The following is a 14064-nucleotide window of genomic DNA, read 5'->3' on the forward strand; positions in this document are numbered from 1 at the left end:
CCCATCTAAAAAAAATAGGCCTGGAAGACACGCTAACTACCCATGCACCCGCGTGCATGCACACACACACACACACACAAACGCACACACACACACAAGCGCGCGCGCATGTGCACACCCACAAACACAAACATGCTCTGCGTTTGTCATGAATTAAAGATACATGTTCAATGAAATGCAGTTTGCCAACTCTCAATCCATTAAAAAATAGAAACGACACAAAAACTGTATATATAAAAATAAAGACGATAAAGGAAATGAAATACATTTCCCAGGTGTAATATTCGTAATGTGGCTGTGACATGCTTCCATGAAAATGCCCCAGAGATAAAAGATAAATGACAGGATACGTTATTCCACATACAGTGGAACCTCAATTTACAAACTAATTTGGAAATGTGTGCTCATGATACGTTCATAAATCAAGGTAATATTTCAAATTGGAATTACTGGAAATGCAATTCACGTTCATGTCAACGTTATTGTCACATGTGCTACATGTGCAACATGCAGCACAGATGAAATGTCTTTCCTCAGGAGAGAGAGGAGCCGCTGTGGGTGTCCGCGCCGCAATAGAAAATACAAAAAAAAAACAGTTATTAAATGACAAATAATGCAACACAACACATAAGACACAGACAGCCGTTCAATCTTAACCACTTTTCTGCATACACTTTGTTGTTTGAAGCAGTTATAGAATCAACATGTCCTTTCACCAGTGGATCAAAGACGTAATGCTGAAAATGTGCACACGTCTGCAACAAGTTAGGTTTGAAAGCAAACAAGAAGCTGTAGTGTCAATTGACGAAAAAGAGATTGGCTCACATCTCCTGTCCCACGTAATCCGCTTCAATTCCAAGGCGCGACCCTCAGTTCCACATAGGCATTGGCGCTCTGCGCTGACGCTCCTTTCTTCTCACCGTCAGCTTCTCAAGCAGTGCATCCATCCAGCCACAGACTCTCCAACAGCATTGACATTCCCGCTGAACAAAGTGGGGTTGCAAAAAATGCTGCCTATTTCAGGTGCAAAAAACACAAGAGGATCCAGCAACGACAGTCAGATGGCGCCGACATTCCTCCCAATCATAATCAGTGTTGGTACACATGAGCTGCCGAGAAGGTGCAACCACCAAATACAGATTCTTCTCCTTTGACGAATGTCGTGGCCAAAAAAAGGCTGAAAACAATCCACAGCAGATCCACACCATGTGACAACAAACACAATGTGACAAAACAAAACACAAAACCCACAAAAAAACAACAACAAAAAGCAAGGCTCTTGAAGAGGGCACCATCTTGGAAAAAAAAATAATGAAAGAATGAATGAATCCTGCCTCAAATTAAATTTTTACTTTTTTCCCCTAGTGGTGTTTGATTAAAAATAAATACATTATTATATAGAAATAAGTGAAAACAGACTATGATAAAGAAATACAACATTTAAAAAGGTGATACTTATTGCTCATTTACTTTACCAGCGCAAAATAAGATCAAATAAAATCTCATTCCAGTGTTTCTTATAATGCCTGTTTCTTTTCTAATTCATTGGTTGATCCATACTATTTCAGGGAAACTTGTCTTTTTAAATTTATTTAAAATAATCATAAAGCAGTATATCACATTGCCATCTAAGAGATTAATTCGCTACAAATTTCTTTTCATCATCATTTTTTTGGTTGCCTCGCCTACAATTTTAACAGTGAGCACTTTCTCCGCTGTCTATCTATAAAAATCAAAACAGCACATATGCAGCCTGGTTACAAAAGTCAAAAAAAAGAACACGGCTCTTTCTCCTCATGCATGTCAAGTGCTTCCATTAACACTCCATTTCGTAGTTTCTCTTTTCCGAGCAGCCCTTCTGACTGTTTCAAACTTTATTTACGTCTTTGGCAAATGTGCAATATATCTGCCAATATAGGGCCCACTTCCGCATTCATTCAACACGGCCGCTTCTGGCATCCATGACTGGGAGAATGTATTTTCTGTCCAGGGAACTTGCGCTCTGCGACATGTGGCGACGGCTATTTGACTATTGATTACACAGTCATTAACCGTTCGTTACATTTTAATAGATGGCGTACACCATGTAAATAGATTTTTGGGGGAGGTGATGGAAATAAAATTATTTCATCACATAATTTACATCTTTAGATTTGTAATTGGATGACCAATGATCCAGAGGTGGAGCTTCCAAATACATTTGCAAAGGCTTCCACCTTCAACCGAGGAAGGATATCTCTAGTTTTCATCTCATTGCAATGCGTTATGCGCGTTGCCAATGATGGTTACACAGCACAAGAATTACAAAGTCAACCCATCCGCTCATCCATCTATCGAAAATAGTCTGTAAATAAAGGTAATTTTTCTATGAACATTTTGTTCAAAACTCACTCTGTTCATAAAAGTCAACTCAGATTTATTCATAAAGCGCTAATCACAGAGAAGTCTTAAAGGGCTACACAAGCCCACAGTTGACAAATATTATCAACATCCCCCGACCTTAACTCCGTGGAGGGCAAAAAAACCCATCTGGGGGAAAATGAGAAACCTTGAGAAGGGGCCGGCAAATTGGGGAATCCCCCTTCCATGATGACCAAGGTGCAATGGACGCCGAGTGGGCAACATTTGACACAATATCGTACAATACAATGTTTGTTGGAATGAGTTAAAAGTTCATTTAACAAGATGAAGGGAAACGCCTTCGGTGAAATCTTCATAGCGGCGCCTCCGAGTGGCCGACTCAGCTCATGTTCAGCTCAGTCTGTGCAAATCATGTCCATTTTGATCAGAACAGAATCTGCACAGCGACATTAAAAGAGACATTTGGAACTCTAAACTATGCATCCAACAAAACCTAATGCAGCTCTGCTTACCTCTTGGCTTTGTCTTAGTGTTCCAAATAGTGTAGGGCAGTCAGACTTTTTACTGTTGTTTGAAATAGCCTCTAGATGTGACCAGCTTATTTCCCAAGTCATGTGCAGAAGAACTAGGCGTTGGGTCAGTTGGTATACAGTATGAATTAGACCACTCAAAGCAGTGGTCCCCAAACTTTTTCCTGTGAGGGCCTCATAACTTTTCGCTTCTCTGATAGGGGCGCCGGGGTCAGTTAGTAACAACAAAAGTGTGACTGCAAGAGTACCTAGATGTAAAAATGTATTGTTTCCCAGAAACCCACACAAAATCAAATAATAAAAAATGATACACTTGCGGTATTAAAGACGTCTTTCTTCTCGGGACACACCACCTCCGCGACAGCATTCATGGATTTCTTGACAAACTCTCCTTACCGCTGCTTGCTATCAGTTGAGCAAACCGAAAGCTAGCCCGAACAGATGGCTGGTTCAGCTGAACTTGGCCTACAAATGTATTTTGCTGAGCTCTTTTTAGCGTTAACAGTTTGTCTGCTCTCATTTGCCCATGCAAAAAATCGTACTTGTTGTTGTGACGGGATTCATAGTGTTTCCGCAGATTTTATTCTTTGAATACAGCCACCGACAGATGAGACAGACAATCTTTTTTTTCTTATATTGAAAAAAAATGTTTCTCCATTTTGGGTTAAATTCCCTGTATTCTGAATATTTTTTTTCTTTTACCTCACCTTTTCGCCATGATTACGTTCTCTTTGAGAGGGACGGGTTTAGGATTTTTTTTCTGGGGTTGCCAGATAACGGCACAGACCGCAGAAGGATGGAACAAATGTCACGTTATATGTGTTTATGAAATTGTTACTAGCTAATAGTTAATCATGAAAATAGTTCATAACTAAGGAATATTTTATTGCAAAAGCCAAATTTTATGATAAAATACAATAATACATAGATGAAAAATAAATCAAAACCCTCTCTGGTTTTGTTCAGGGGGGCCGGACCAAATGTGGAGGCGTGCCGGATCTGGCCCGCGGTTTGGTGACCAATGACTTAAAGTATGTAACAGTGGGGCTGGGTGGGCTGGTCCTCTTGAGACCCCACTGTTTATATACAGTACAACCAGTCATCTTCAAAGGAGACATATAACCTCAGCACATTTAATAATATATTTTTAGAGTGAAGACGTAGCGCTTGTTTTTACCACATAGTAGTTATGGTTGCCCTCAGAGGGGCGGTTCTAAACGTGAAAACACATAAATGCATAATCACAAAAGGGGAACAGGATGCCATGAATCACTGTTGTACCTTTGCTTGAGTCACATTTTGTAAACAAACTGCTAATCTTTTAAATTTAACATCACTGCAAGTCAAAGAACAGTCCTTTATCTTCTTTTTTGGGAAACTAATATTTCAGATAAGTTTAAAAGTGGAAGGTGGCTAGAGTGTGAGGTGCATTTTTGTCCAACAGAAGCCAAGGAGAACTTGTGGCAAGCTTTCACAGGCCATATGAAATAATGTTGATGGCTGAATTTGGTCTATGGCACTTATGTTTGACACCAGTTTTGAAAGGGCGATACTGTTTCATGCAAAAGAGCTCATGGCCGGTGCCCTGGGTGTGGTCACACCTGAAGTCTGAACACTGAATATGCAATACATCTTCGAATGGATGCTCATTTTTGATGACTATTTCTCTTTATAAATAATATATGGAGACACAGTAAGTATTCATGGAGGCTGTGTTCTGCCTCAGGTCAAGATATCACATGCATACATTTTTAGGTTTAGATGGTGGCCAGAATTTGAATGGATGTCCTTGGTGTTTGCAGTATATTTTTCCATTTTGTTGAGTTTAGCTCTTGTCTTTTTATCGTATAAATACAATGAAAAAACCAAGCACATGCACATTGTCAAAGGTTAAAAAAAAAAAGAATCATGACATTATCTCTCGCTGACCCTTTGAGCACACCTTCCTGTCTACGTTTTTGTTTTAAACAGACACAAGCACGCAGGCACAACCTCCAGTTGCACACTCGCCATCTGCAGCCCTCCGCGCCCTTATCTCCTTCGTTTTTTTTTCTGCCCCCATTTTCATCCGTCTTATCTCTCGTGGCGCGGTTGCTAGGAAGCCCCGCTGACTGGAGGCGTTTTTCATTGGACTGGAAGGGGAAGATGAAGTTGAAAAGGAGGCGGGGGGGATTGACATCGAGGGGTACTGGGAGGCGCTTGAGGAGGAACACAAAATGAAATCCAGATGTGCTAATGAGGCTGGATGTTGACCGACATTGTTGCTGAGGGTGGCTTTACAGGGAGGTAATGATGCACATTTGAATACATGGACAGAAGGTTTACAGTAAAGCAGAGAAAAATACTGACAGATTAAAAAAATACTAAGAATAATTAGCAAATAAAAGATATAGCAAAAAGAATATAAAGGACATCTGTCAGTGGGAATTTAAAATCAAGATGAAGAGTCTCTCTGGCAGTGGGGGATCATGAATAAAACCACTGGAACATGGCCAAACTGTTCGCTCTCTTTTATTTACACACAAAGGATCGGAAAATTCTGGAGTCCCACCACACGTAACCTTGAAAGTCTATTGTGGAGATTCTGTCAACGGCTTTGCATTTTTCAAACGTAAGCAGTTGTCGTTTTACACTGGTGCGTTTCTTCATTTGTAGAGGCAACTTGATGTCCATATTTGGGGTCAAACCCCAAAACTAGTCAACAAATTCAGACATTATTAATTCAGATTTTCGAGGTCTTGTCTTTGCATCACTTGATGTCCATATTTGAGGTCTAACACAAAAACTATTGAACCGATTCAGACATTATTAATTCCGATTTTCCGGTCTTGTCTTTACATCATGATTAGTGTTCCATTGTTTGAGGACTGGAGTATACAGTACATTTACCCACGCTTAGCAATGAATACTAGTAGAGGTGCACAAAAATAATTACTACTACTACTTAATAATTTACTTTACAATGGAATTATTACATACGGCGTGTAATTTGACTCGTGTTTTGATGTGGATATTTTTAATGAGATGTATTTATGACGTCTCCTACTAGAAAACCATGTTTTGGTCAATGAACATGTCTTGGGGGCTGTCAGCGGGTAGGGCGGCTTTTACTGTGAGCAGTGTGCCTGAAGGGATCACTAAATGGCCTCTTTGTTTGTCATGAATATGTGATGTTGTGACAAAAGTGAGGCGGAATGCATTTAGGGTGATTTGGATGTCCATGGTCTTCAATATTGCAAGACAGCATATTGAGGAGGAATATACATTGTTATTTTAAAAAAAATCAGAAGGCCAAGCTGCGAGTCCTTTTTGGTTGGAAGTACTTTAATGGTAATGTCTGAGAGGCATCACAACAGACAAAATTCATTTGAACCCTTTCAGGGATAGCAGTTACTACAGCGGACAGATTCTCATGTTATCACATTACAGCGCGCATGAAAGCAATAAAAGAAGAAAAATGAGTCCATGCTCACAACTGAGACCAACTAACACATTGTTTAACTGGTGTGTTATTACGTAACTAACCCCAGAAATAATCTAGTTTGTCTTTGGCGCCTGATAATCAAATTTTCATTGTCCATTATAGATTTCATTTGGTGTTTTCTTGCAGTTTTCCCCCTTCAACCTCTTGGCTCTCCTCCCTCGGTCCCCCTCCCTGTATGCATGCCTGCCTCCATCCTGTCTTTGTTGCATTGATGGGTTGAAACTGACAGGGGGCAACAAACTGATTGGGGTCTCCTGCCTTTTATGACACCCATTTAGAGGGCATGAGCTTTGATTGGTCCACGGCTCTGGGTGAGCCGTAAAAAAAAAATTTGATGTCATCCAACAATGCGGGGGTATGATTTTCTTGGCTTGCTTTTCCAATGCTGTGTAGCAATATCACGGCTCATATTAAATGGATCAGATTCCTTTTGACTGACACTCCAATTATATAATCCGGGGAGACCAGACGAGACAGTACAACTGTATTAAACACAATCCCTGAATATGCTCTGCCTCAGTGTCAAAAAGCAGTAAAATAGAGACCTCCTGAAAGTTACTTGACGGAACTGAAGTGAATTCATATCCTGGTTCGGTTCACTTATTATCGATGTATTTTGGAGATTAAGGTTAGTTAAAAGAAGTGCTGCTCTAAAACAATTTTTGGTTTAAAAATATTAATATTTGAGTAAGTTGTGTTGTTACATTATTAGAAACTGACAGTCACCTTCCTCTGTAAAACATGCCAACATGCAAACTCCCCACAGGGAGGCCGGAGTTGGAATTGAACACAGTACCTCTGCACTGTGAGGTCAACGCACTAACCACTGGACCACCGGGCCACCCATCCTCTGTTTTGTTCAGCTAAATATTTGGCCCTCTGAATGGTTGATCTTAACATGCAGAGCAAAGAGTGCGTTACAGGGACGGTACGGACAAGGCCCAGGTTAGAAACTCTCTGCGAATCAGTGATTCAAAGCTGTTTGTTACATTACATGAACGAAGACCAAGCACTTTCCATTGCCCTCAGGTTGTGTTAAATATATTATAGCAGTTGCAGGAAAATGATATGTCTGTATCTGAAAGCTGAGGGTCTACATACGGGTGACACAAACAAATTTATAGTAAGATTGGTAGTGCACATAAGTGTACATGTCCCTCCAACAGTGCTGAAACGATGCCCTTATAAATAAAAATGAAACAAGAGTTCCACATTTCAGATTCTTTTTCCAGGTGTTTACAGTAGATATATTTTTTTTTAAGTCTATGCACCGTTAATATGAACTATAAGCTGTATAACTCAATTGAAATTGTTTTCATAATTTCTGAAGGGCAAGTAAACATGAACATATGAGATTATGTGGTTGACTATGTGTATGTATGTGTAGCAAATACCATGTGAATGTACATTAGTTGAAATTAGTGATGGCCACGGAGTTAGCGGGGAGAGCTTCTCTCTCAGGATTGCCACCATTACATATATACAAGTACAAATTCAGGTTAAAGTATCACCATACATTTGAAGTCAAGATGGCGCCCGAGTAGGCAGCCGTCAGCAAGTGCTCTCATGAGCCTTGCTTTTTTTTGTTGTTCTTGTGTTTCTTTTGTCACTTGTGTTTGTTGTTACGTCGTGTGGACTTGATGTGGACCTTTTGCAGCATTTTTTGGCCACGACATTCATCAAGGAGGATACTCTGTGCTTGGTGGTTGCGCCTTCTCGGCAGCATGGGTATACCAGCACTGTTTTTGACTGGAGGAATGTCGGCGCCATTTGACTGTCGTTGCTGGACAGTCCCGGGGCGCTTGTGTCTTGCGCCTGTAATGGGCAGCATTTTTCACAGCCCCGCTTTGTTCAGCGGAGAGATCGGTGCTGTTGAACGGTCTGCGACTGGATGGATGGAGGTCTTGAGGAGCCGACGATGAGAAGAAAGGAGCGTTGGCGCGGATTGCCGATGCGGATTTGGAGCTGGGAGTCGCGGCTTGGAGTTTGAAGCGGATTATATGGGACAGGAGAAGTGAACTAATCTCTTTTCGTCAATGGACGCTACAGCTTCGTGTTTGCTTTCAAAACTTTGCTTGTAGCAGACGTGTGCACATTTTTCAGCATGATGTCTCTGATCCACTGGTGTAAGGACACTTTGATCCTCTCCTCTTTCATCTACAACTGCTTCAGACAACAAAGTGTATGCAGAAAAGTGGTGAAGACTGCACGACTGTCTCTGTCCTATGTGTTGTCTTGTGTTATTTTTGACTTCAAAATGGCGCCGCGAGAGTGGCTGCCTTTCCAGCAGCTCCTATTTTTTTGTTGTTCTACTTCTTCCTTTCATAACTTTGCTGCTGTGAATCTGGAATTTCTCCATTGCGAGACTAATAAAGGTTTTCTTAATCTTAATCTTAACTCCATCGCAAACCAAGGAACCCCTGGATGTGCCCTGCCTGGTGCTGGATGACTGTCCAACACTTCATGGTGTACCCTGCCTCTTTTGTTTTCAGGCAGATCAGTAGGTATCAGCTTCTATCCAAATGTATCTTGAATTCTGCGATCCCCCCACATATGTTATTCCAATCTGCTGCAAGACATAATTTAAGATGACTCTTAAAAGCTAAGATGAGGACACAGAATGTGCTTTGGCTAACATCACTCCAAGAACCATGGGATTGATTTCTCGGGAATACCCCACCTCCAGAAAGCCAGCTCTCAAGCACTTGGCCAATCAATCAGCTTTGTATCCTTTTACTCTAGCTCCTCTGTTTCTTCACAGCCTCCAGATATTTCACCATTGACCCTTGTTTGGGAGACATTCACTAATATTTCCAATTCAAAATCAGCTTTCACTCTCCTTGTCCATCCTTCGTAACCTCATCTTGAGCTTCCTTTCCTTTGCTTGTCTACCCGCAGCACCTCAATCTCCTTTTCCACTTTTCATCCATTTGTTCTTTCCCTCTTTTGATCCAAAGTAGGTCAGTCAGCATCATTGGGCCGCAGCTCCAACCAACCATGACATCCATACACACATGCATTGATATAAACACACGCACACACACACACACACACACACTCACACACACACACACACACACACACACACACACACACACACACACACACACACACACACACACACACACACACACACACACACACACACACACAGACATTTATTTCCTGACAACAGCTCAGTCAACGTGCACCTCTCTATCCTCTAGTCTTGCTTTCAACGTCAGCGTTCCCGAGACGATTTGATCTGAGCAGTGTGCTGGCTTTGCAATCTGACACTGCTTTGTTTTGCCCCTCCCCTTCTTCTTCTTGCCCAAGTGTTAATCGAACAAGTCTTTGTTGACAATGATCAACAGCAGACAGTTGGAACGAATGTTACAAGTCTGTCTTCATAAAGGAACTAGACTGACTCTATTCGTGCTCAGATAAATACTACTTTGCCTACAGTTCATCTGTTGACACCAAAATCAAAATGTTGCGTGACGATTAGGGTGACTTGCAATTAAAGGCTCAAATGCCAGACACCCGAGAATCAGTTAGTTCATCTCACTAATATGAGAGCATCACTTGCTCGACAGTGAAATTATGCCTTTTTCAAGGATTATCACACCAGAGTATACAATTATCATAGCTAGTGTAACAAAGTATTTTTTGCCGCCGCAGGCATGAATGTGTTTTTTATCCGTCATTCCTTTTGTTTGTAAAGAAACACCAATCACAAAATCATTCCTAATTAGTTCATTTCATGCAAATACCAAGCCTTGCCTCCCCCACATTTTCCTCAATTATCCCATCAGCTTTCAACCGTGGTTGTCATGGCAACTCCTTTAAAAGCCATCTGCACTACGGAAATGATGTAATTGACATAGGCCCGTCCCCCACAAACCACTTTAACATGTAACCTGTGACCTTTGTGTGAGTAAGAGCAGTTTATTTTAGGGAGTGTCCATGTGTGTGTGTGTTAAAAGAACATAGCTGGTGGCCTTTGGGGCTTTCATTAGTACTCATCCTGTTGCAGGTCAGTAGGGAAAAGCAGGTGATAGACTCTGCATCAAAGTCTCCACACTCATACAAAAGCACATTCATTGTCCCAGGAGATGGGCAAAGTTGGATGTTTAATGGGATCAGGGACTGTTCTCGATTCCGTTATTCACTTCACACATTCTCTTTACTCTTGTGTGGAGGCCTAGAAGCTTTGGATGTTGATGCAAAAATTATGAGTTATGTGGGGGTAGTTTGGGGTGATGTAGTTCTGTAGTGAATACACGTTTTTGGAAATGAATACCGTATTTTCACGACTATTCGACGCACCGTACGGTTGGGCGCAGTCTCATTAATGGGTGACATTTCTGTATTTTACACATAGACAGACCGCACTGTACCAATGGGCGCAGTTTTACAGTGGTAAAACATACGCCAGCTTTTTTTTTTCTCTTTCTCCTTTCTTCTTTCTACATACATTCTTGCTGCTGGAGGCTGTAAATTTCCCCATTGTGGGACGAATAAAGGGTATCTTATCTTATCTTAAACATACGGCATGCATGCGCGCACGCTAACACGTTAGCTTGAAGCATACGGTAGCATGCCAAGACATACAGATACAAGCTAAAAACACGTTTTTAAAAAGGCAACGAAAGCAGAACTGAGTTCGGGTGTATTTTATTTAGCCATCGTACAATGTTCTCACGTTTTTCGATCAATCATCACCCAGAAATCCAGCAAAGTCCTCATCCTCTGTATCAGAAGCAGAGGACTGCACATCCCAGTTGTCATTGAACGCATCACATGCTAGTGTGAGTTCCTACGCATTGCTGAGCGGAAAGAGGGAGCAGCAACAGCAAAGTCAACATTTCTCTCGTGTGAAGCTTTCCCACATTTGAAAGTAAAGAACAGAGCGAAACATGGTGGCAGTGCGCGTGTGTGTAGAAAGAATTGAACAATTGTGCAAGTACCGTAATCCATCAAAAACGCCGCGTTCCCTCTCGTTGTTGCGTATTGTGGCGTAACTCGCCCAGCGCTGCCTCTCACTCTTTGTAAAGTTGTGTTTGCCATCGATCATCCATTGTTCCCATGCCGTTTGCAACTTTACTTTGAATGCCCGGTTGATGCCAATGTCCAGCGGTTGGAGTTCTTTAGTCAAGCCTCCGGGAATAACGGCAAGCTCAGAGTTCATTTGCTTGACTTGGTTTTTCACCGCTGCTGTGAGATGGGCACGCATGCCAAAAGGATAACCGGTGGCTTTAAGTTTGAACTGAGCTTCGTAGGCGTGTCTCTTTGTCGAATTTATTTTCAGGGGTTCTTAGAAACCAAAACCGGAGTTGTTTTGAACAATGCACAACGCCACACTCTATACAGGTGTTGGTACCTGCTTGTGGCGTCCCTTTAACGTCCACTTACACGCCCACCCTTCACCATTGGCGGACTGCTCCCCAGCTTGCCTGTCCTCTCTCTCTCTCTCTCTCTCTCTCTCTCTCTCTCTCTCTCTCCATATATGTATATATACACGCCCACCCTTCCCTGATTGGTCGACTTCTTTCCCGCATGCCTGGCCACAGTCACTTCCGCCTTTTCTCTATATAAACAGCGTGTCGGCTGTCAGTCACATTTTGGAACTCAGCGCATACAAAGGACGCTCCGCACCATAAGGCGTCCTGTCCATTTTGGAGAAAATTTAGGACTTTTAACGGTGCCTTATAGTCGTGAAAATACGGTACACTGCGACTGATTTGGTGGAATATACAATTTGGTTAACACAGAAGCTGAATGTCCATCCATCCATTCATTTTCCGATCCACTTTATCCTCACAATGGTCGCGGGGGGTGCTGGAGCCTATCCCAGCTGTCTTCGAGCAGTAGGCGGGGGACACCCTGAACCAGTTGCAGGGCACACATAGACAAACAATCATCTGCGCTCACACTCACACTTAAGGAGAATTTAGAGTGTCCAATCAGCTTGCCACGCACATTTTTGGAATGTGGGAGTCCCCGGAGAAAACCCACGCAGGCCCGGGGAGAACATGCAAACTCCACACAGGGAGGCCGGAGCCGGAGTCGAACCCTGCACCTCTGCACTTTGAGGTCAACGCGCAAACCAGTCGAGCACCGGGCCGCCCAGAAGTTGAATGTATAAGCCTCAAATATCAATTTTTTTTACCTCAATAAGGTTATCACGTGTTACAATATTATGCATCATAAGATTTAGCCCCGTGAAGAGAAGACAATAAAACACTATAAAGATGGGAAATTTGATTTGGTCTGAAAAAAAAACAGCAGTTCTTGGTTGATATAATTTTTTTTTTTTGGTTTTTGGTTTTATTTTTTAATGCAGCTTTGACCAAATCAAAACATGGTTATGGATTTAAACCCTTATATTTTTCTAACTCCTGTATAAAAAAGATCAGCATATTTAGTTGCACATTCCATGGCCTCGGGAACTAGATCAGAGATATAGGGCCCAGGAGACAATGCATTTTTAAATTATTAATCGGCTGTGTCTGTTAAAGATTGCACACACGTCTGTCGTTGCACAAAATGGAACCAGCCCATGTAAGCAAATAACATGTTCTTTTGTCAAGAAAAGTTTACATAAATTCATAGCATGTTGCAGAGTCTTCATTGACGCATGGATGCTAAAGACAATTTTGGAAACTGCATCCTGGATTTTTCTAAAAGCTAGGTTTTTAAAGACGACAAACATTTACATGTGGACAAAGTGTCAAATTATACCCCAACGTACTTCCCCAAAGTGATTCCCACATCTCCCCTCTCTGTATGATTTGAAAATGAGGTTCAGTTTGTTTCTGTTTGTACACTGTCAGATATCGTAGCTTCACTCATACACATCCACTGCAAGAGAGGCAAATAAGCTAGTGTGCCCTTGGGCAATGTACTTAACCCGGTTAAACATTTTTACTCCAGATGTTCAGTATGTAACATGATGCATTCAGAAGTGGGATTAGTTCATATTTTTGGGCCGGCAGAAACTCATCTGTAAGGACTTGTGCTTTGAAACTGGAAGATGCCAGTTTGAGTCCCGATTTGGGCAAAAATGGCAGCTGATTGTTTGAGAGATGCCAGATTGATTCCAGACTACTGTTGAGGTGCCCGTGAGCAAGGCCTTGACATATTACCGGCAGTGAAAAAATTGTAATGCTTATGTTGTTTTCTGGAACAATCCTTGGATTGATTTTTTTCTTGCATTTTTTTTTATCCTCACATCAATAACATTTTTCTTCATCTGTCAAAATATGTAGCTTTGCAGCACATACAGACACTTTGTGTAAATAGCATGTATTTTTATTTGGCTTCATGCTTGTTGAGGCAGTGCAGTGTCGAAGAGTCTTTTTAAGGCTTTTCCACAGTCCTCGAGGCAGACTGCGTATAGAGTTTGTGTGTCTAAGTGTGAGCCTAACAACCAGGGGCGACAGAATAAAACGGGCAAAATAAGAGAGCAGAGGAGCATCTTGTGATCCTAAAGACCCCGGCTGGCGTCCAGATGAGTTATTTGAAAGCACAAGATAGTTAAAGAAACAAGGCGGTTGCAGACAGTCCTGAGGCATTTTGTGTTGTCTGCATCGTCTCTCCTTTCTGCACTGCTCCATTATGTTTCCTCCTTTGCGGCTAACAGACACAAATGAGCATCAAACAGTCTTGCTTTGCACAGCAAATGTTAGCAAAGCTTTAATATAGATA

At 41.8% G+C, this 14064-nt stretch overlaps 1 protein-coding gene across 19 annotated transcripts in view; it reads left to right on the top strand.

The window, feature by feature from the left end:
* Window positions 1–14064, top strand: part of nfasca (neurofascin homolog (chicken) a) — a 164970-nt gene that overhangs the window by 66514 nt on the left and 84392 nt on the right. The gene's annotated exons all lie outside the window — the stretch shown is intronic.

The sequence above is a fragment of the Hippocampus zosterae genome, chromosome 9, assembly GCF_025434085.1.
Source record: "Hippocampus zosterae strain Florida chromosome 9, ASM2543408v3, whole genome shotgun sequence".
Taxonomy (NCBI): Eukaryota; Metazoa; Chordata; class Actinopteri; order Syngnathiformes; family Syngnathidae; genus Hippocampus; species Hippocampus zosterae.